Raw genomic sequence first — 24,140 nt, 5'->3', positions numbered from 1 at the left:
ATTACAGTACGTGTTCTTGTCTTTTGTCCTGCACTTGGATTTGCAATTCCTTCTCAGGGCCTGAGGGCCCTGATCGACTCCGCTGTCCACATGCTCCTTTCAGTTTGAAGCCGAAAGGGCCGAAGTTCAGTCATTGACTCTCAGTTCTGAAGTAGGCCTGTCATGTCAAGTCACGAATGTCTCCCATTGAAGATCTTTCTTTCCCTTTAAATCAAATTAAATTGAATTGCACTTTATTGACGTTGACTGATGTTTTACATTTCCAAGATGTCAGGCACAGTGAGGTTTAATCTTTCTGGCGCACCTTCTTCATATCACCGCAGAGGAAGATGAATTAGCCTTCAGGTTTCAGCAAGAAAATTAGTTTTACAGCAGTGAAACACAAATCCAAATATATTTATATATTTGTTGTTTGAACCCATAAACCTACAGTAATTTCTCTGTCACAGTGTGACTTCAGAAAGCACCCCTGAGTAATTATCTGGGATTCTTGACTTGTCAAGCTTTTGCTGTGGGAATAGTCACTGAATAGCCAGCAGGCTGCAGCTTCTAGCCTCAGCCCAGATTTCCAAGCCTTGAACCGGTTGCCTGTTTGTTTGTTGTTGCTGTAATTCCTGAAGAGCACTGAGCTCATGGGAACCTGTATTTACATTTCTCGTGTCTTCACACATTTCATCTAGGAGGAAGCTCGACTTTTATGCAGACAAATTTTTCAATCTAAAGGTTGCGTTATAGACATTCAAGTCATTTTCATGGCCGAGGTAGATTGTCTCCCTTGAGCCCAGAGGTTATGGATGAGATTAATATGGGATGTGCACTCTCCTTGGCAGCTTGGGCAGGTGTGGTCTCAGGAGACACCTGGTCACATGCGTGGCAAACCAGTGAAGGTATGCTATCCTTGATTCTCTCACTTTGCTTCCTCATCCTCACTCCTTTGGATCTCTGTCGTTCCCAGATGTTCTACCTCCATCTGTTTTGCTCAAGGCCCATAATCTCCCAGGTGATGATATTGTTTTTGCATTTCCTCATGTGTCCTTCTACCACATGTCAATACCTTCTCCTGGCTTCCTCTTGTGCAATTGCTCTGGATGAGCTGGGACAACAGAACTTTCTTTGGAGGCCTGGAGTCTGACATCAGGATGATGTGGCCTGCTTGACAGATCTGATTAGAGCCTCAAAGCCTTTGGCTCAAGCCTGGAAGAGAGCACTGATGTCGGTGCACAGTTCCTACAACTGAATGTGTAAAACCTTCTGCTAGCAACACTCTTAATATGACTTCAGGTCTTTAAAATATCTTCTGTATGTTGTCCGTGTTTAAAACCTGTACAGTAATGGATGTGACGATCCAGAAGAATCCTTCTCGTGAGCTTGCCAGTGGTGGACAGCTGAGAAATTGCCCTGTATTTTGCTCAGCGGGTTTTTTTCCTCTTTCTTGAAGATTTTCACAATCATGGCAGCCTCACACTCATTCAGGATTATGTCTTGACTGCTGAGCATGGTGTGTTGTTCCTGTTCACTGCACTTAAAACTTTTCCATCAGCTTCAGCTTTTTTATTGCTCTTCATTTGCATAAAGTTTATTCATTTTAATTTCCATCACCACCTTGAGTGTTGGGAGAGTTCCTGTCACGATCGCTACTCCTCCTCTTAAGGGCACTCCAGCCCTTCCTTGTTCTGCCCCATTACCTGCACCTGTTTCTTATTTCCATTCCACCTTAAAAGCCAGACGCAGACCTCACTCCTGGTTCCTCATTGAATTCCACTTCGTGAGAGCCCGGGGTCCTGCTGCGTCTGGCTCCGTTATGATTTTAACTTTCTGTTCCTGATTCCCCGGCCCGCCAGTCCCGACCCGGTTCATGATTTTATTCCCTGGATGGATCCCCTGGCCTTGGACTCTACCTTCTGTCTTGGATACCCGTTTGGATTTTCTCATGGATTGTTCGCCCCGGATTCACTCTCCCTGGACACCTGCACCCCTTGGACACGCCCCCTGTCTCCATACCCTTTCCTGCATGACTTTTTCCCCAGTGTTTCTTCACAATTCCGGATCGTGTCGTCTGCATAGGGCCCGGAAAGAACTGTTCTTGACAGTTCCAAGCTTATCTCTGATGGCGGGCTGTGTGGATAAAATTGTACATAATCTCATTGACAGTGGACCCTGGGTCAACTTCAAAATGCCCCTTCAAAGAGTTTTCTCCTCCCTTTCTCTTGGGTCTCAAAGGGACTGGTCTTTGAGAACAATGAACATAACAAGTCCTTGACCTAGTCATCATAAATAAGTCTGGGAAGCATTGAATTTCCTTTTCCTTTGATTTTCCACTATCTGTTCTTTGTGTCTTCCCTTTTGAACCTTCGTACATTAACTGACTGGTGGGACAGTTTCTAGTGCTTGTAGCTTGGGTCACACTGCTGAACACTGAAAGCCTTGTGCTTGTGATCAATAAATGTTTTTTATTTAAAATCCACCCTGGTGTTACCTGGTATAAAATCCAAATGTCTCCTTGCAAACATTGATGAATTTTTTGTCTCAATGACAAAATTTGCCAGGAGAAATATAACGGCCATCTTTGTGATTCTGGGCGACATGGTGAATGAGTTATGACTGAAGCCCAGTATTGGTTCATCCATTCATACTAATCTGGAACATTATCCTAAAAGGCATTTTATTAGTCAGTGACTCATGAAACAAGAGGACAGAAGTAGGAACTTCACACAAAGGGATGTGGGGGTATGGAACTGATTACCCTGCCACCTGGTCCATGATGAGACCACGATTTCTTTCAAGCTCAGCCTGAGTGGATTTATCTCATTTGAAACCTATCTTATGTTCTCGTGTTCGAGACTCTTAGACTGTCTTGGGCTGGAATTCGCAATGTTTCATAGAAAGCCTGCTCATGGTCGTTTGAATGCTGCGAGATGTCCCTTGTAAGTGCGGGTCTGTAGTAGAATTCAGTAGCTTGACGGGCCCTGACACATTGGCAGAGAGAGCAGAGAGACCTGATTTGTCCAGAGGCAGAAGGGTTAACGTGCAGCAGTGTGAACAGTGAGCAGGGCACAGAGCCCCACAGAGTGTCCACAGACACGCAGCCAGAGATCTCCCTCTCAATGCACACGGCTGTTTGGCAGTTATTTCCCTTCACTGAGTAAGTCTTTAAGACCAGAAATGATGATACAGTTTAGTGTTTCCAAGGGTCCTATTAAAGTGTGTGTGAATCATGAATGCTAAAACTCCTTGGAAAGTATAGATGCCCCAGTCTCTGTGTTTATTTGGTTTATTTGGCTCACCAGTAGAATATCTCCTGTAAAGCTTCAAAAAATAATCTTTATTTGGAAGCTCTTTTTACAGAAAATGAGTTATTTTCATGAAGCAGCGGGTGACTGTCTTGGATACATTTGTTTGTTTTCCACTGGACTGCCCATTTCTTTGGTTAGCTTTATAGACTGAAGGGTTTGTTTATATTCGCTGGGCTTCAGTGAGAGGTTTTCAGGTCTCAGGCACACTGCTGATACACAGAATACTCCTGGTTCTTACAAAGTCCAGAGATCGATCTTCTACAGATTATTTAGGTAAAACATGCTTTGCAGAGAAGCTCTGGGCGCACTGAGATAAATCTGTCACTCCCCTGGCATTGTGGGAAAGGATTTGTGCAAACTACTGAAGCCATCTCAACAAAGCCTTTGTCAAGTTCTTTGTGCTTTGTATTATATCAGGACGTCCTCAGCAGTTGTACATTATCACTTGTGTGCTTTATCTCCAGAAATTGCACTTTGGTGTTTGGCGGAAAATATTGCTTAGCTGATTCTTGGGCTGAACTGTTTTATTTGTTTTCTGAACACAGCCTTACAACGCAAATACTTGGAAGTTAGAACCAACCAGGAGTTTAAATTCAAGGGATTATTCTTATATTACACAGCAATTACAAGGCAAAACAGAATGGACCCTGCTTCTTCAGGAAAGACAAATCTCCTGAAACATGTTAGGACACCTGTGGACCTATGAGACTAATGGCAGGGGTTAAATTGCTGCTGCAGTTCACTAAACGTTCGGGCGTGTTGCTAAATTAGAGTCTTTTTTAGTTTTATTTGATTTACAAATGCACTACGTTAACATGCCTCTGTTTTATCCAATAAACAGTTTTTCTGCAACATTCTAATGTTTGAAATATCCCAGTGAGTGATGAGTACTTTCTTTGCAAGCACGGAGTGAATCAATAACCCCTAATGAGCAGCTGTGATATTGCTTTATTCCTTAAAAAGGAAACAGCATCAGGAAAGCTACATCCTGCTCTTTCCTGTCTAGGTGATAGAAAACCTCATTAAGTGCATTCTTGAACTGTTTTTTGTTTGTACTGTGGTTAATTTTCCTTAGACATCTGTTACAGGTCACTCAGACATACAGGCAGGTGTGTATATGTCAAGACCCTTTCTGTTTCACAGCCTCAACAAGGTGACTGTGTCTCTTTTTGACGTTCACCTGTCTGTAGGTGATAGGTGATTGGGACATAAGCCTTTTCCAGATGCACTACCTGGGTGCTGTGGGAGCACTGACACGTTGCTCAAAGAACAGCAACACACAGAGGACGATAAGAATAATGTACAGTCAATGGGTTCTGTGCTGTGGACATTCCTGTGGAAGCGTGTTTGGTCTGATCGTCAGGTCCTGCCACTGCTGTGGCAAGCAGCCTCCCTGAGCGGTACGGCACCCCTGTCGGGGCTCTGGTGGGGGTAGCGCAGGCTCAGGCTCTCCTGGTGTCGGAATGAGGACACCGATATAGGTTGTCTTCATCTGGTGGAAGAGCTATATATATTCGGCATGCTGTTTGCCACGTGTTCTCTGCAGCCCGCCGGCGATGGGACAGGGCCTCTGGGAGCTGGTATCCCCATATGGAAGATCCAGATTATTGCCATATTTTCTATATTTTTTCAAAACAGAAATGTCTTGTTTTGCTTATCACCTCTGAACATGTTAGGTATTTTGCTTTATGGAGGTGTTTAAGTGGGGGAAGTTATAACTTGCGTGTAAACTATATATTGAGTTTGTCCAGTGAGGCTGAAATCTAAAGACTTCAGTACATCACTATATTTCTCTCTTCTTCTCCAGCAATACAGACATTCTCAACATTTGTTTCCAGTGATCTGCTGTCTTGTTTTTATTTGCTAATCTCATCACCTTATTTTTTCCCCACGTACTCAGTGTTTGCCATCTCGTATTGAGAGCTGATGGTTTTTCTTTCTGCCTGTAACACTCTGCACTCGTTTACATTACATGTCATCTGCCAGGCGTTTGCCCAGACTTGCATTTTGTCTAAATTTTTTAGTTTCCACTAACTCCACTTCCACAGTGTTGCTAATCCTCTTATGGTGGTTCCCTGTATTAAGGTGATTAGTTTACTAACTGTACCAGAATCTGGACCAGGGATCTTGAACCCTGGTCTCAGAGGGCCAGTGTGACTGGTTTTCATTCCAGTTCAGCTCTTAGTACCCTAAAGCAGCTCCTTTTTGGATTCATTTGAAAAATGTAACAAAATCACACAAGCTACAGTTTTGAATAGTTCTAGAAAGCATGCAGACACATCTACCCTCCAGAACCAGGACTGGACGGCCCTGCTACAGACACACACTGACCCTCCAGGACCAGGACTGGACAGCCCTGCTATAGACACTGACCCTTCTAGGACCGGGACTGGACACCCCAGTCTAGATCAATGACATAATTTAGAAGGAGCAGTAGTCCTAAAGCAGATTCTTGTGGTAGAACACTAATTATATCACCATAACCTGAGCACTGATATACTGTACTCTCGGCTTTATATCCATTACCCAGCTCTCTTTCCAGATATAAACATCACTCTGAGTGCCTACTGCCTGTAATTACAATCTTTTATGGGGAACTTAATCAAAAGTAAATACTGCTTATCCTGTACGGTTGTTGCTTATTCAAATAATTCCAATATGTATAAAGGCAATTGCCTTTTCTAATTCTGTGTTGACTATCTCCTAGATTTTTTTTTCAGTACAGATGGTATTCCAGATTATTTTTGGTTATTGTTTCCATAACCTCACATGTAGAAATCAGAGTTAGTGAGTCACTTAGGTCATTTGCCTTCTTATGAGTGGGTAGTGCATTAGTCCCTGGGTACTATGAATATCATCTCTTACATATATTTGATAGTTCAGGTGGGGAGCTGCGTCGGCATGCGTCGTCTGCAAAGGAACTAGTAAAAGGTTTATTAATAGGTGTGAGCTCACACCTGAAGAAGGCTCCACGGCCGAAACATTGTGTTTTCTTTCTTCTCTTTTCAGCATGGAATAAACCTATAATATATTTAATAGGATACCAGCAGGCTCTGGAGATAGGTTTCTAATACAGTAAGTGCTTCTAGTACCTAAAACACTCCTATGCTGTACTGTTTCATATATAAGATGACTGGAATCATGCCAGGGCCTCTACATCAGGTACCCATTGGGCATGCAAGCTGAGGTGGACCCTCACCGGGCCACAGCGCCTCCTGCTGACAGACACCCACAGGCCCCGAACAACCGGAGAGACCTCCTTGTTCTTCAGCTAAAGAGCCTGGTTCAGTAGCGTAGATCTGGGGTAAAGAGGTCTGTTCCGGAGTTTCTCTGCAAAGTTCCATTAATCTTCCTCACGTGAGTCACAAGAGATGTTTTTTTTTTTTCAATTCCGACGGGACATCTCACTTTAGAGAGAGGAAAATAAACACCAGGCTACATTGAGCTGTGTTTGTTTGGGTTTCCCAGGACGGGAAAGAACGTCGGAAAGCTACTGTAAGCTCCCCACTTCAGACTCTGAAAGAGGAATTCTCAGTTTCCAGACCCGCCTGGGGACAGAGGAGTGAAAGGACTTTTCAATAATCTCTTTTCCAACTTCCAACTGGGATCATAAAATTGGTGTGGAAAATCAGATCCTATTAGACTTCAGATATATGACCATCTCATAAAAAGCTCTGTGCTATTATCCAAAGATTACTGCTCGCTACTAGCTGCTTACCTAAAACTAATAGTATCTTTTTCACTTGTAATATTCTGATTTCATTATTTTTAAGATTCGGTTTGTTCTTTCAAGTCCTTAACACCTAGTCAAGAGACTAAAGGTTCCATTTTTATCTATCAAATAAAAATAAATGTGAAATGCTTAATTACTCAATAAACAAATAATTAGGTTACATACTTAAATATTTTATTGCTGCTTTCAATCTGAATAGAACACAGGAGTCCTCTCTGAGATCAGTTGAGGTGCACGAACCAGAGATGGCAGGACTGGGGATTGGTGACCATTTCCTCTGTGTTAAACATCACGCTGGTCACGGAAGCCAGGATCTGGGTGTCAGGGTTCACAGTTAGGAAGCGCAGGAGAGTGGAGAAGTTAAGGCTCTTCTCCTGTTTTTGAATAATTTCATCTGTATTTGAAAAGACCTTTAGAGTTTAACACAAAATCATTTTCTGTGATGCTAAATGCTTCCAGACATGGTCGATGATTCTCGGGCTGTTTGACTGTGACTGACAATATGCCCCAGATGTTACTTCTAGTGAAACAGTTAATTTTGATTATTGTTAGTGTTGCAAAGCAGACAGTTTTTTTTTGTCTGATTCAAAACTAATTATTGTTTCACTTCAAAACATTAAAAACTTAAACACACATGAAAAAGAAATCTGTATTGTTGATTTATTCTTGGAAAAATCTTTCAAACTATCAGAAAGTTGCTTTAAGAAATGTTCTTTCTGAAATACAAAGGACCCAAAAGTGAATCCTGGAACCAATTGAAAAGTGTTCGGCACAGGGCAGTGATCAGAACGCAGCACAGGACATTTATGTGGTCTGGAAGCTAGACATTGGGTACGTAAACTGAAATTCAGTAAAAAGTTTGAGCTCTACAGTCCCTGTCATTTCATTTGGCGTAAAAGTGTGAGTGATGCCATCTACTGACTTGAGTTGGGTCTCTTCAAGTAAGGCAGTAATAACATTCTTACAGCATAAAAATCTCAAAATATTTCTCCCTTTTGTGGAGTGAGTTCAAGCCTCGGAGATCCTGATTATTATAAAAACACCGGGAAAGGCCAAACCACCAGCAGGGAGCTGGTCATTACCATGTAGTAATACGAATCGTGTCAGTGACATACACAATAGAAGGAACTAAACTCCTTCTGAGTGCGAAGCATATACTAATATGAGGTTTGAGTGGGGAGCTGTGTCAGTGTCTATTGGCTGCAAAGGAACAAGTAAAGTAAATTTCTTCAGGTTCTTTACTCAAACCAGAAGCAGTGGAGTCAGAGTAAAGATCAGAGTGATTCTCCATTGCTGCATGATTGAATAATGAGACAAATCTCTACAGTGCTGCTAAAATTAAACCGAGAGATTTGCTCAATGATACTAAGAGAGCACTAAAAATAACATGTCAGTATTAATGACATACAATATTGGGACAGTAATGAATTTCTGCAATATAGTGTACAAATTCCACAGAATTAGATTCCCTGTTCTTTTATCAAATCCAAGCATTTAAAAAACATAATTGTGTAAGAGTAATTTAGCCCTTAAATTAATCCTTATTCCATAAAACATCCAGGCACTATACAATGTACTAGGCACCATACGATTTGACACCTGCAGAAGGCTCCACAGCTGCAACGTTGTGTCTCTGTTCTTTTCAACATGGAATAAACCTTTCCTTGTTCCTTTGCACTATGCAGTGTCTGCAGTTGAGAAAATGGCTTTGACGGGCACAACGGAGAATAGTTAAAAATGTTGTGATGGACTGGCGTCCCGTCCAGGGCAGTATCCCTCTTCACTATCCTTGTGCTGGGATCAGCTGCGCCTGCCCTGTGACCCTGAATGGGATAAAGTGTTTAGAAAATGGCTGGCTGTCGGCATTATTATACTATAAATAAAGGTGGTTTACTTAAACTCCCAGCGGTGTGTGACTGGGCATGGGGTCTAGAAAACCCCAGCAGGCTTGCCGAGTTCCTGCTGCCTTTGTCAGCCGCTCTGAGCTCTGAGTGCTGCGACGTCCGTGAGACTTGTCAGGGAAAACCAGAAGAAACTTGTGTGAGGAGCAAGGGTTAGGCAGCACTGCGAAGTAGGCCTACATCATTTGTCCTGAATTGTAACCTATATGTCCTAAGTTGACTTAAAGACACTTGTTGAGAATCAATGACAGATTGATTGGCAGGTGGAGTGAAACTACTCCTTAATATACAGGTGTTTTTGACAACCACTTTCCCCATTCATTCAGATCAGCGGTAATATTATTCTGAACTATACACCCAGTAGACACATTTGTCTGCTGATCACTTCTTCCTGAAAGTTTCTGTTGTTACGTTTGTGAAAACGTGGCTATAATAATTGCTTACACTTATATGGCCCTTTTCTGGACACTCCACTCAAAGCGCTTTACAGGTAATGGGGATCCCCTCCACCTCCACCAGTGTGCAGCCCCACCTGGATGATGCGCCAGCAGCCAGAGTGCACCAGTACACTCCCCACACACCAGCTCTCAGTGGGGAAGAGAGCAGAGTGATGAAGCCAGTTCAGAGATGGGAATTATTAGGAGGCCATGATCGATAAAGGCCAGGGGGAAATTTGACCAGGTTGTCGGGGTAACACCCCTGCTCTTTTCGAGCATCTTCCAGCAGCGACCTTAGTTTTTCCCAGGAGGTCTCCCATCCAGGTACTGACCAGGCTCACACCTGCTGGGCTTCAGTGGGCTGCCAGTTGTGAGTTGCAGGGTGATATGGCTGCTGGCCATGAAAATATTTCACTAGACTAATGGGCAAGTGTGTAATGGTTTGGAGCGCCACCTAGTGAGAAATATCTTGTGAACCCTTGCAACACAGTCCGTCAGGCCAAGCTGATAAAAACGTTACAGTGAGCGTCCTTCAGCTCGCTAGAACTTGAGGTGAATAGATAAACACTTTTTTGTCCTTATGGCCATACTAGTTTTGTGGTGTGTGAACTTGATGAATAGATAGAAGGTGTGTGCTCTTGTTTTTATGGAGCTCTGGATAATTCTTTCTGCATTGCGTACCTACCAGGCTGAAAAATACTGCTCTTCAAGCTGAGGAAGCTCCAAGCTCTCTGCATGGGGTAGAAGTGTATCCTGGGCTATACTGTGAACGCAGAATAATAAGATAAGATCACTTTATTGGCCATATACAATTTCTTGCATTAGGAATTTGTCTTTCCGCAGACCCCAGCTTGCTCAGCCATTTATATGGCACCCCTGGAGCAGCTGGGGTGAAGGGGCTTGCTCAGGGGCCCAGTGGAGTAGGATTCCTCTGCCGGCCGCGGGATACGAGCCGGCAACCTTCCAGCCACAGGTGCAGATCCTGAGCCACAGAGCCGACTGCTGGACAAGTTGCTAACCAGTAGAGCACAGAAGTGTGAAGACCCGGGTTCTACAGGGGTGGGCGATGCTGGACTTTCCTACAGGTTTTAGAGCTACAGTACCATTTGAATCGCCTCTGACCAAGACCCCGATTGGGTAAATTACTGTAAGTCTCCATGCATTGTTTGAATTCAGTCTGCCTGGTGGACACTAGAGAAGGCTAAGGCAATTAATGGGTGAGTCTCATTTGGTGCCTCCCAGCATGCCGACAATGTGCAAGTTAGATCTTGATTCTTAGCCAGACAGGATGTAAGGAGAGAGGATTCCCCTCTTGATTCCTTGACACAGTCGCTGTCCTGCTGCCACTGAGGTTGCAGTTTGCCTTCATGCTTGCTCTGCTGATCCATGAGGAAGCACGGGGTAATCTCCCCTACAAGATACAGCACAGGACAGCACCCACAAACTTTGAAAGCTGCGAAGGCATCCCACAGTAATATCCCTCAGTGTGCAAAGCTGTACAACATACAACCAGGGTAGCACAGTGTGGAATGCCAAGTGTCATCAGAAGGATCTGCTTTGTTGTTCTGAGGGTTTGTGGAAGTAAAAAAAAGGGCTTCTCAATTTCACTGATTTTCTTGATCTCAGATGCACAACACATGGACAAATTTAAGGAAGCTTATATTATATTAAATCTTATATTATATATATATACCCTCACACCTGAAGAAGGCTCCACGGCCGAACCGTTGTTTCTTTATTCTTTTTTTCAGCGTGGAATAAACCTATTACTTGTTCCATTATATATAACCAACACTTATATTTCTAGAGACTATAAAGTTTGTAAAGCGAGAAAGTTGCAGGCCTGAAAAAGTCATTTCTGTAAAGATATTTGATTGATTGATAGTGACTAACATGAGTCACAAAACAACAATAAAAACCAGTCTTTTAACCAGACATCTTTCCACTATAACGGCTGTTGTTTTGAGATTAAAACAAGCATTTTCGAAGAGGTTTTAAACGTTAAAAAGTGAATGATCCTGATTATTTTATATTTAACATAAATCCATCAAAAAAAAACGATTGATCTAGTTTTTCCTTAAGAGGTGGGAGGCACTGGCTGAGCAGTGTGTGGCACCTTGAAGGGAGTCTGACACTAAGCGCACAGAGAGCAAACCAGAGGAGAAGCCCGCAGTTAACCAGGAAGAGCTGCAGCTCTTTAAAAATCACCACTTTTTCAATGAAGTCCTCACACTCTGCAAACTTTGTGTCTTCTCCGATTTATAAATACTTTAATTAAATATTATTTTTCGTGTTTAATGGTTTTAAAAGAACCATCATAATTCTGACAGGAATAGCTTGTCTTTTCAGAGTAAACACAGGTTGTTATTTACAAGGCAGACGGGGAGTTTTATGAGGCCTCCACTTCAACGCTGATGTTTTCTTTTGAAAATTTCCGCAATATTTTTAGAAAGCCGTTGACTTTGGTGAGTGGAAATGTTTCACATGTGTGAACAGGCAAGGATTCCTCTGGAAAAGAGGTCTGTGTAAAATGAAACAAATAAAGCTACAAATTTAAAAACCTCAGTCCCATAAACTCCAGGACTGGGTAGAAAAAAGAACAAAATTCAAGCAAAAATCAAACAAACTCTGAATTGCTTAGAAATATTATGATTTAAAACCACTAATGTCAGTCCAGAGCATAACTGAATATTTTCACCTACTGTTTGATCTCCAGTCGTCCTTCCAGGCGACGCTTGTAGTCATGGCTCGTATGTTACTGTGGTACTTAGCTGGCTAAAATAATGCCTTCATAGAAACAGAACTCTGAAAAATCCCCACCATTTTTTTGACACCCCAAAGGGTTTTTGAAACCCCAAAGGGGCAGAAGGCCCAGATGACAGATCATGGTGCCTCTCAGAGAAAACACCTGAGGATCCTGAGAAACCACCCCTACTGTAGGGCAGCAGTGGTGGGGGTCATTTCATTAATCTGGTGGAAAAGCTAAAAGTGTGACGTGGCTTCAGCTCTTGCCCACTACGCGGGATTTTGTGCCGGCGAAGGCCAGGTTGAGCTCACACGAGTGGTTGCACCCGTGACCTCGTATCTGGGACTCATTCCTGCCAGGAAAGCTCCTTGCTCCCACTGAACCTTCCACATTGGCTTAATGCTCTCTGCATATTAAACTGAGCTCGGCTTAAGTGGAGTCATTGAGGGGAAAAAAAGAGGATGTGTGTGTTTAGAAGGGTGTGTGAGTGGGGGGAGGTCTGAAGTGGAGGACATTAATGCAGTTGGTTCAAGAAAAGCCCTCATTGAAATTCATGGCTTAGTACCTATAGCATTGTGGATTTAGCAGGGCAGTGAGAGTTGGGGTCTGACAGATTTCAATTAAAATGGCATTTGCAGAGGAGGGATGAGAAGGGGGAAGGGGTGGTGTACAGGGCGTGCTTCATACAGCGAGTCCGAATTTTCGTTTCTCCTGCGGCACCTCCAGAGACTCTGTCCATTCGACCCGCGGTTGGTTTGTGTGAGGTCGTGCTGGAAACAGGAAAGGGGTTATAGAATTTTTGTGTCTTTAGCTCTGTACCGATGGCATCGCACGAAACGTCTCTTCTTCAAGGATACGTCACACAGATACATGAAGACTGTGCATGCATGGATTTTAGGAACCTATAACGTATACACCTTCCCTAATAAAAGGTGTGTTATCAGTTCCAATTTGGTTAGGTGGATGGAGAGGGCATAGTATTTCAGCTTCTCTGCTTAATACAGTAGCAGCATTAGTATTGAGATGCCAAGAGCTTTACAGCTCCCGTCAGAGAGCGAAGTGAATGTTGCAAAGTCCTTTAAAAATAGCGTTGCCACATTATCGCCCCTATCCTACATATCCCATATTATCTCCCTTTGCCTGCTGCAGAAATAGAGAAAGAAATGCATCAAGATTGCAACACCTGTGAGCGTTTTATGCCCTTTCTGGAGTCTTTCACGTCTCCTGAGTCTGCAGCAGCTTCTGACGAATTTGAGGCAGATAAGACCAGTGTGGCTGACCAGAGCCTCAACATCGCTTGTATTGACTTAAGAAGACTTATGGGGTGCAGCTTAAAAAACAAACAAACACCCCACCTTAAAAATACCCCTTGTGGTGAGCATTGTGTAACCCCTCCTCTCACCCCCCCAGATTGCAGAAAACAGCGAGGGTGGGGAAGGGGTCCCTCTCCTCCCCAAAAAGTGAAAACCCAGAAAGGTCCCCCTCCCCCAGTGCAGCCTGGGAAGCCCCCTTGTGCGTGCGTGAGCGGAAGAGACAGCGGCTCAAGGAAGTCCAAATATGGGCATAGGGCAGAGAGGAGAGTCGGGCACAAAAGGAAACCCTGACACACTTCAGAAGCTCTGCAATCACATGCAAACCACAGCCTGACAGCAGTAACAGCATTTTCTTCCTGTATCCAGCTGTTTCATCAACTTTTCTTGATTTACTTGCTTAATCCTGATTATAATAATTTGGACAGAGATTTTCATCCTAAAGGATCTCAAAGTGTTTCATATAGAAGGGGACCCACTTCACTCCTCACTGACAGACAGCGACCATTCTGCACCAGCAGCCCCACCTGGGAGACACACAGTGTTCATTCTGCACCAGCAGCCCCAGCTGGGAGACACACAGAGGCCTTCCTGCGTCAGCAGCCCCACTGCTCAGCAGTTCAGAGGGAGAAGTGAGAAAATATAGTTGTTAAACCGAGGTTTGCCAGGAGGTTACTTATAAATACTCATCTGCTGAGCGCTCTGCATTTCGGTCTCGTCAGCGAATGCGAGACATCCGTCTGCTTTGCTGGTCCTTTGTTGCTCCTGTGCTTCATCATCCTCTTGCTGGCCTTGTTGGTCTGAGACCTGTCCATCGTTTGACCCCTCCAAGCCAGGACAGGAGTCGCTTTCGTGAAGTTCTTCAACCCCAAATTCATTGTGGAATCAAGCAGCTTTCCTCCCTGGAAAATTCACAGCTGCTTCATCTCCCCCCTGCCCCTTCCTTTTCTCTCCATCTTTGGTCAAGTATCCACCCCGCTGCACCTGTCGTCCCAGCTTGCAAGTGTTGTTTCGTCTCTCCCCTTTCCCCATTCTCTTTTACATATGCAGTAGGTGCCCGGCTGTTGCTGATGTCCAGTTTGTCCCAAGGGCGTGAGCACACGGCATTAGCCTGCACTGGGTCAAGACTCACTGCCCACTCATGTCCCATCCCATCATGGACAGATTAATCTCTGCTTTACATCCCCCCTGTCTGGTGGCCAACTGGTGCGGTGCCAACCCTTGACTCTCCCTCCCCCACTCACCACAATCTTGTACCCCAGCCTCTCAGGTTTTCCAGACTCCTGTTTGTCCTCAGGCTTGTTACGGTATCTGATGTTCTTCCTATTTGGGGGGATGCCTGTGAAACCCGCCCTCATTCATTCAGTTTTTGCAACTTTCAGCAAGTGGTTCCCATTCTACTTAGTGTTACCCTTCTGGGTTGCCATAGCGTCCACTGCCCATCCCAGAGTTGCAGTCTGTTGGCTCTACTGCCCCCTGGTGACTTTTCCAGCCTCTGCATTCTCCTACACACAGTTCCTGTTCACTCCTCACATCGCACTTCCTCCAATCAGTGTTCATCCAGAACCCCGCACATCAGAACCGGCTCGATCAAACACAGCCCGCGGACCTGTAGCTCCATCACTGAAGACATCCGCAAAGAAGATTATGCTGTGAAGCCAGGAAGAAACATTTTCTAAGTTACCTGCAATATCAGATATAATTCCACAGACAAATTCCACAGACAAGTTTATTTAGCCTCCTTAACTGTGCCCACCCCCTTCCTGGTTTTTAGGAACTTTGCACATCCAAAGTTCTGCTAAAACCTATGTGATCGGATACTGGATTCTGTATTGCTAACGGTGTCCCCTTAATTGTTTTTTGGCTATCTTGTCCTTAATTGTTGTCCAGTCCATTGTAATTGGAATTAGATTGAACTGCTAAATTGAATTAAGGGGAAGCTTTAGGGAGGCCAGATTATACAACACCAGGGTGGAATTTAGCCAGAACACAGGGGGTTAACACCCCTAATTTTACAAACAGTGTCATAGGATGTTTTGTGACCAAGGGATTGACCACTTCATTTGAAGAACAACACCTCCTACAGTGCAGTGCATGCTGGGTAACATAGTTTTGGATGCCCTCACCATACTGTGGCATTGGTTTAGAATGCCAAAGAAGAGGAAACACAATACGACATGCTAGAGCTCTGCATGTCTCCTCCTGGGTGCTGTCCTGGTTTGGGTTTGAAAGAGAGGTCTGAATCTGTTTAGAATATCCCATCATCTCAATGTGATTGCCGAGAGAGAGAGGTGGTGCAGTCTGGGGTGGGCAGGCTCGGCCATGTGCGTTATTGACAGAGGAAACGCTGTGAACCGAAACAACTGCGCGGAACTCACCTCGTGCTCAACATCTCATTGTTCCCCTGCTCAAGGAGAGAGCCTCTCTGTGCACACAGCTTCAGACACAGCAGTCTTTGCAGTTCTGAGAGTTTCACCAGGCTTCTGAGAGCAGCCGGAGAGGCCCTTTCACATCCTTTGCATATATGCACATGTTGTTATTGCTGACGTCAGCCGACTGGATCATAAGCAAAAAAATAACCATTATTAATTTTGCCCAGTGACTTGATCAGACCACAAAAATGAAGCAGGTCCTGTACTTCAGTTTTTTATTTTGACAATGTGTGTTCATAAGATGTCACAAACTGTTCATTCCGACATAAAATCAAATTGAGCAGCTGTCCATAATCATTCTGTCTTACACCAGACAATATTGTAAAAGTTTGCAATTAGATTATACAGTACATTCAAGGTCTCTGTAACTGTGTGTCTTACTGAGGAGAACCACTCTGATGGAGTGAGAGCTCTACCTTCAGAATAATTTCTCTCATTCCAAATCAGTGGAAAGAAGTTAAATCCAGATGGCAGCATTCTTTTAACTTTTGGGTGAAAATAGAAAAAGAGATTCCATTAAGATGATTGGAAGTAAACAGCTGGTGAGCCACCATATCCAAAAATAAAATCTACATTGGGCATAAAAAGTGTAAATTTAATACTACTACTAACGATAATAAATTATAACTTAGATAGGGTGTAACAGAAGCACGCTTGTGTCTGGAATTGTGGGCAGGTTGTGTGATGCCTTGATAATTTTCTCCTTCATTCCTAACTGTCAGAAAATTATTTTGAATGTTGTTTTTGAGCAGGAATTTTGGCACATTGTATCAACAAAAAAACATCAATACAATCAAAACAAGAAGAAACATGACATTTCGGGAAAGCTAGTGTAAGAAATGTTTTATGATGTGCTTCTGGAGCGCTTTCTGCATTCAGCAAAAGCATTCAGCTCCTTGCTTCCAAGTGTGCCTGTAAATGTCCAAAGGTGCAGAAATAACTAGCCCACATGCAGAAGGTGTGAAACACAGAATGAAACTGTATGTGTTCAATCACTCCAGCATGGTTTATAATCTCAGATTGCGTTTCTTTTCAGTTAGGAAAAAATGGAGCACAGATTTGCATTGGGGTCAAAAATGTTGAAACACCCCAGTCGCTGGGGTTTGAGGCTCGTTAGTGTTCATTAGCAGCTGGCCGTTTAGTAAGAGGTGACCAGCAAGAGCTGTGTTTCCCTATGTACAGTAGCAGCACTGAATTCCATGGAATCCCAAGAAATGGCCGGGATGGAACGGAGATGAGCCTCCGACCTCACCGGGGGGACACGCCAGGCAAGACAGATCTGCCCTGTTCCAGGGCTAGACAGGCTCTTTTGATCGGTTTTGTCTCCTGGCATGGAAATTTAATTTTTTCTTCTCTTGTTTGTTTGTGTTTTTCCAAGTATCTTTGTACCGCTTTGAAAAGGAAACAGCCTTCAGGCTAGTACTATTCCTGATAGTGTATTACTAAACATTCTCATGCCGACACACGCTGGTCTGGGAGAGAGAAACTTAACTTTCTTCCGAGGTGCTCAGGCTCTGCTCGCATTGCCGGCCTCGTCCCGGTGCAGTCTGCCGCTGTGACGGCACGGGCAGAGACAGGAGAATGTTCCGGGTGACTGATCCCCCCTGTGAAAGCCGCATGGCGCAGTGTGCTGCATAGGTGGGGCGGAGCGGTGGCTCTGTGGCTCAGGATCTGCGCCTGTGGCTGGAAGGTTGCCGGTTCAAACTCCTACTCCGTTGGGCCCCTGAGCAAGGCCCTTCACCCCAGCTGCTCCAGGGGCGCCGTATAAATGGCTGACCCTGCCCTCTGACCCCCAGCTCCTCTCCCTGTCTGTGTGTCTCAGGGAGAGAGGGAGAGCAAGCTGGGATCTGCGAAAAGACAAATTCCTATACAAGAAACTGTATTTGGCCAATAAAGTGATCTTGTCTTATCATACAACCCATGGGCCTCACCTGTGCCGTTCCCAGTGGCTTGCAGAGGTGGCCAGAACTCGAGCCCGGCCCCGAATGTGCGTGTGAGCCCAGATCCAGGAGTCCTGCCATCCGCAGCTGGGTGCCGTCTCCTCCTGGCATGGTGGGACTGGCACAGCGCCGCGCTGCCTTGCTTTCCTTGGCACGGCAGCTCAAGGGAATTAAAAAAGAAAGAAAAATTGAAGAGGGCTCCGCCTTATTCCACAGCCTGCAGAATCAGAAATATATTTATTATTCTTGTTATACTGCCATATTAATTTCGCTCTTTAAATAGTACCAAAAAGTGGATTTCTAGATGTGTTTATTGGTTTGAGAGGAAACAGGGATGACCTTACACAAGAACTCAGTGTACTGTATATCAAGCTTTTGTTTTCCTCAAAATTTGCTTCACCTGAAATTAGTGAAGTTCTTTAGATTCTCTCTGACGCTACCACTGTGCTAATAGTTGTTGGTAATCGAACTTTTCTGAATATGCTCTAAAGATTTTCAGTGTGAGAATTGTATTAAAACATAAAGACATTTTACAATGGAGATGTATCAGTCTTAAGTGAAAAGCTTACAGTATATGCCATTTATCTTCCCTTTTAAACTATTTCTGCTTGATCTGAAGTGAAAATGATGGGAGGTTTGTCCTGTGGGTCTTTTTATTATTTATTTAGATGGTACGAAAGGCAGATTTGATACTGATGTGTATCGTGTGTGGGCATTGGATCCTGAAGTCACAGCTGGGATGGGCATCGGGTCACTTCTCTCCAGGCCATCTCAGCTTTTTTTTTCTAACGTTAACAAATACTCAAGAAATGCTTTGTGTTTAGGTTTTTGGGTTTAAAGTTTTGGAATGAGTTTGTGTTTTGTAGTTTAAAATGTCCGTCATTTATATGCTACCCTAACAGGTTCCTAATTTTTAATAGTTTTGTTCTGTCACTTCTGTCACAAGTGACTTTGGCATAAGCGAACAAGCTTTAAAAGTGTAACTACAGATGAGCACGTTGTACACACTGTGCTCTCGTACCGCATAAGAGTAAAGCAGCGACAGGGCCCTTTGCACATACTGCATCCTTTACAAAAAAGACCAGGAAAAAAATGTTCCTTGGCACCAACGTAAAACAGTCTGCAGAGTTTGATGATGTTTCAGCCTCATCACTGGAGTGGGAGGATCCCTGTGTTTCCACGAATGTTGCTATTAGTTGCACTTTGACATGACTCCAGTCCCTGTGAGGCCTGGGGATCTGGTTGTTGGCTCTCCTGGCCCAATGCAAGCGCGGTGCTCGGTATTCGCCTGCTCGATTAACATTTTTGCTCATTCGGTGAGAAGAGGATGAAATCTCCTGGCCTGAAGCCTGTTCTGTCTTGTGGTCATTGCAAAACATACGGCTCACTTCATCTTTCAGCTGAAAGAGACTAAAGGGACAAGGCAAATTTCATTTTTCTAAATTTGCCAGTTTTTTACTGTTTTGAAAAGGAGGCAGTAATATCCCAGGTCTAATATACTTGGCAGGGAGACCCAGTTCTTGCTGAAGGGTTTTGCATTGGCTGTATCTAGGTAAAACGGCATCCGAATACCAAATGATCAGTAGCACTTTACCCTTTGACCCCTCTTCAAAACAAAACAAAGAAATAGAATATTTATGAGGTTTAATTTTTTCTATTTCTAAGGTTTCTATTTCTATTCTCTTAAAACTCGTGTTTCACTGTAAACCACTTTTTTCCGTTTCTGCTGCTGTAAACCTACTGTACATTGTTGTATTTCCTTTACAAAATTGTTGTCTTTTTGTCAAACAAATGTCTGTACGGTTGTCTGGGTCAGGTGAGCTCCTCCTGCTCTTTGCCGGGGGTGTCCTCAGCAGTTAGTGGTGGGAATGAAGTCATCTGTGTGGGGTACAAGGTGCACATTGGTCTGCAGGGCTCCTCTCACCTGTGGGTAAACAGCTCGTATACTGTACGTTCTCTGCAATATGGGAATTCCTGTAAGCTGTGTCAGGCCATTTAGGCCTTGTGTGTTCAACAAGTAGATGTTTCTCTACCATCTGACAAATGCTATATATACATTATTCATTGAATACTACTTATTAACTCATCCTATAGCTCTTTCTGTGTTTCCAGCCTTTTTTGATAACAAATGTAAGAAAATTATGTTCAGACTGTGGAATGGTATTTGTCTGAGTTGAGTGTTGAATGTCTCCTTTTTCAAATTCACTTAATCTCATTACATTAAATGGCCTTAATTATCATAAGCAGTTACTGTATGTCATTGATGTGTGTACCATTAAGTTAATTTCCAATTTAAAAGTGCATATGGTTATTCTGTTGGCATTTTTTGCCAGCAGTGAAACTGGACCATTCAGTCTCTGCTAGTTTTTTCATTTTAAATGAAAATAGTTAGACTTGTTTTATGTCACATCCTGTTGGGAATTTCTGAGAGGGTTTCTTAGCAGACAGCAGCTCTGAGGACTTCCTGTCCTGTTGTAACTAACGACAGTTCCTTGTTCTTCCCTGAGGTTGCACATGAAAGGGAGCCACTGGTTAAATGTTTGTTTTGCCTTCAAAAGCTCATGAAGAGTTTAGCCAGGCACAGTTTCTCTGTGCTCATTTGTAATTATTCCCTGGAATGGGTGGAGAAAAGGCCTTTGTTACTAATAGGCCTCTTGGTTCCTCTCAGAGCAGCCTTCCATGGTCCTTTTCTATATTATTTTCTATTAATGAGGTGAGAAAAGGCCTTTGCTCTGCTGTTAATACAGAAAAGATAATTGTTCTGTTCATACATTCACTAAAAAGCTCCTTGTGTTCCTAAAGTGTTTAAGAGACAAGGATGCAGAAAATGATGTTATTGATGGTGTTACCGTGGTGACAGCCCCTTTAGAAGAATGCATTCTGCTGTATTGTTGTGCCTCAGGAGAAAGCACAGACTGGGCCCTTTTGAGGTGTACCCAAGGGCTCCTGTCTTTTTGTTTTCCTTTCTTTGATGGCTGGGGTGATTTAGAAACTCCTGCTTTTGGGCGAAGTGGGCTTCACGTGAATAGCACACCACCATTTCTGATGGCTACAGGCTGAAAGTGGTCTATCGCTGGAGCCGCGTAGATCTGTGCATTAACCCATCGGGTTCAGAAATTAAATCCACCCTTGGTGCCGATTTAGCTAGTTTTTTTTTCATTTTAATGTCTGATGTTTAGTTACTCCCACGGCGCCTTGTGTGAAGAAGTGTCTCCAGATCTCGGTTTTAAAGGCTCTGCCCTTTAGTTTGCGTTGAGAAAACGAAGTGTCGTCTGAGGGCACCGGAGACGTCAGCACACAAGTTCAGACTGACCTGAGGCAGCAATACAATGTTTTCCTGCCCTGAGCAGCACCTGACAGATAACCGACAGGAGATGCTCTACGCACTGTTGTTTTCGAAAAGGTGTTTTAAGTTTCGTACTCTGCAGCATAACAAGCAATACGCAAGTTTTGTTACTCCCTGTTCAAATGAATCACTGCTGTAATGCTGAATCATCCAGTGAAATGAGGAATGTGTGCCGGTTCTGTAGAGGAATCCCAGACAGAGAGGGCTGGCTTAATAATAATAATAATAATAATAATTTTGAAATTCAGTTTTCACTAGTTGATCGCAGGTCAGCTTTGGTCGTTAATAGTATCATTTCATCCAGACATTCCAGTTCATTGCAAGCACATGAGGAATGGCAAATTACCCCTGTCTTCCTATAGGAACATGGTGAATATCTTTACCTGTCATTTTCTGTTGGAAAAAAAGTAGAGCAATGACTTCATTTGTGTTTGCTTCCTGCAACAGTTAGTTTGACAAGTCTGCTCGTTATTAGAATTTGATCCGACATTCATTTCTGCCTGCCATCATGGCCAGAAGCCGTCTCGGCTGGGGATCTTCACCACAGAGGCGAGAAGCGAGCGCGGCGCAGCCTGGGCCGTGTGCTCAAGGTGGGCTTGTTTGGAGTGGCAGCGAGCGGGCCTCAGCGGTCTTCTCCAGGCGTGTGCAGAAGCCCGGAGCCGTAGCTGCTCTGGCAGCGCCGTCGGTGCGGAGCTGCGCTCCGAGCAGGCGGAGCTCGGATCATCAAGGGGAGCTGCGGCAGGACAGCGCAACATCTGTACGCAGACGGAGATTTATAAAGCACGAAGGCTCACTTAAATAAGTCTTTCTCACCAACAGATTGTCAAAGTGATACGTTTAACAGGCACACCAAGACCAGTCTGGGCCTGCCTTGTCTATTCGACTGACCATTCTTCATGCCCTTTGACAGATGGTTGAAAATTCCAGGCGATGTCTTGAGGCAACTTGTGAAATCAATCCTGTGACATGTCAAGCTGTCATGTACCTTTCTGAATGTTAATATACTTGATGGGCATTAAAAACTACCTTACAGCCTTCACTGACCAGGAATAACATTTTAAGGTCTGTTTAAAGCTTTCCAGCTTCTGAGAGCCTGGTGATATGCTTGGCTCCAGTGTGTGTCCCGCACAGCTGGGAAAGGACTATTTGCATGATTGAATTTCACCCCCTTGAATCTGGTCTTTTTCCCCCATTTTTGTCTTAATATAAATACTGAAATGCTAATGCATGTCTCCAGCATTGCCAATCCCTAGACTCAAACCCATGTGAAGAGGAACAACTTCATGAAAAGAATGAATCAATACAAGTTAAAAACGTACATCTAGTGCTGGTGGACTGGAGTTTGTGACAGAGCAATACTAAAGATTAACACTTAAGTTAGCTGAGGTTGACACGGACTGTACATACTGACTGCATTAGTGTTCGTAAATGCGTTTTTTAAGTTGCTCTGACCTCTGCTGAACCCTAGTAAAATGTCATATTGCATGACATAGCTTTGCACAATTAAGAAAGCAAAACATGGACTGAGGAACTCCGTAGTGGTTTATTTATTGAAGGGCACTGGCTTAGTTATAATGACGGATTAGGATAGAGTTGTAAACAGTCTTTATTCCGTGCTGGAGCTGACCCTCGACCCCCTGACGTGTGTCTGCTTCCTGACATGTGCTTACTCGACAGTGGGTCCTGCGGCGAGGTGAGCTTGTCATTCATTCTGCTGGTCAGGTGAGTGGTAGTGCACTCTCAGCTGGAACACTGGCTGAAGTGCTGCTGAGTGGAGCACTTGTCAGCTTGTTCGGTAAACTTGTGTTCGTCACACACTGCCAGCAAGCAAGAAAGACGGCAGTGCAGAGAGGGGTCGTGGGAAGACGGTGGTCGAAGAAACTCGGCTGGGCTTGACGTCACTGTAACCCGAGCTGTAAATGAGCAGAACCAAAAGGCACTCGTCATTCACCCCCTGCTGGTAGCCTGTAGACTGATGAAGGACCCTTGTACAAATACTGTGGCTCTAGGTATGCTGACACCAGTTTATATAGTTTGAGCTTTGGCAAACTGGTGCAGGTAAGGGTGCAGAGAGCGATAAAGATTGAATATGTCAACAGTTCTTTCCGGGCCCTATGCAGACGACACGATCCGGATTTGTGAGGAAACACTCTGGAAAAAGTTATGCAGGAGAGGGTATGGAGACAGGGGGCGTGTCCAAGGAGTGCAGGTGTCCAGGGGAAGTCAGTCCGGGGCAAACAATCCATATAGAAAATCCAAACAGGTAATTAAGAATAGAGGCAAAAGTCCATGGCCAGGTGATCCATCCGGGGGGATAAGGAACAGGAACCGGGTCGGGACCGGCGGAGGGAATCAGGAACAGAGGGTTAAAATCATAACGGAGCCAGACGCAGCAGGACCCCGGGCTCTCACGATGTGGGATTCAATGAGGAACCAGGAGTAACGTCTCTGTCTGGCTTTTAAGGTGGAACTGGAGGAGGGGCTGGAATAAGGGACAGGTGTGGGGAATGAGGTAGAACACGGAAGGGCTGGAGCGCCCTTAAGAGGAGGATTAGCGATCGTGACAGAATATCTGTTAACTGCAGTACGACTTGGCAGAAACCTTTCAGATCAGCACAACTGAAGTGGAAAACCTGGTGGAAGAGACATGGATTCGAAGGAGAAACGAGGTGGGAATGAACTGTGGAGGCAGTGGGAGTAAACTGACATACAGTAACACTATTGCTCTGCCTTCTTTGTTGGTGATGTTTGCTTGTCTTTGTTATATTGTTGTACCCGGACTGGACTGTGAAACAGATTCTCCCCCAGTGGATGATATAGCTTGAATTGGTTAGATTTGAATTGAATTGTAAAGGCACTTGCTCTGAGCACAGATGGCCCCTGTTGTGCTGACATGACCGTGACCAGTCCTGCCACTAGCCGACTGTGACTGGGGTTGTCCAGCGGGCTCAGTCTCGCAGGGGCTGGGTTTTGATTTTGGCCACGGCTCCCACAACACAGCA

The 24,140-nt window shown here is 44.2% G+C and overlaps 1 protein-coding gene across 2 annotated transcripts in view; it reads left to right on the top strand.

The window, feature by feature from the left end:
* scube1 (signal peptide, CUB domain, EGF-like 1) overlaps positions 1–24,140 on the top strand; it is a 140,626-nt gene that overhangs the window by 41,801 nt on the left and 74,685 nt on the right. The gene's annotated exons all lie outside the window — the stretch shown is intronic.

The sequence above is a fragment of the Lepisosteus oculatus genome, chromosome 7, assembly GCF_040954835.1.
Source record: "Lepisosteus oculatus isolate fLepOcu1 chromosome 7, fLepOcu1.hap2, whole genome shotgun sequence".
In the NCBI taxonomy this organism is placed as follows: Eukaryota; Metazoa; Chordata; class Actinopteri; order Semionotiformes; family Lepisosteidae; genus Lepisosteus; species Lepisosteus oculatus.
This window is presented reverse-complemented; position numbering and strand designations above follow the sequence as displayed.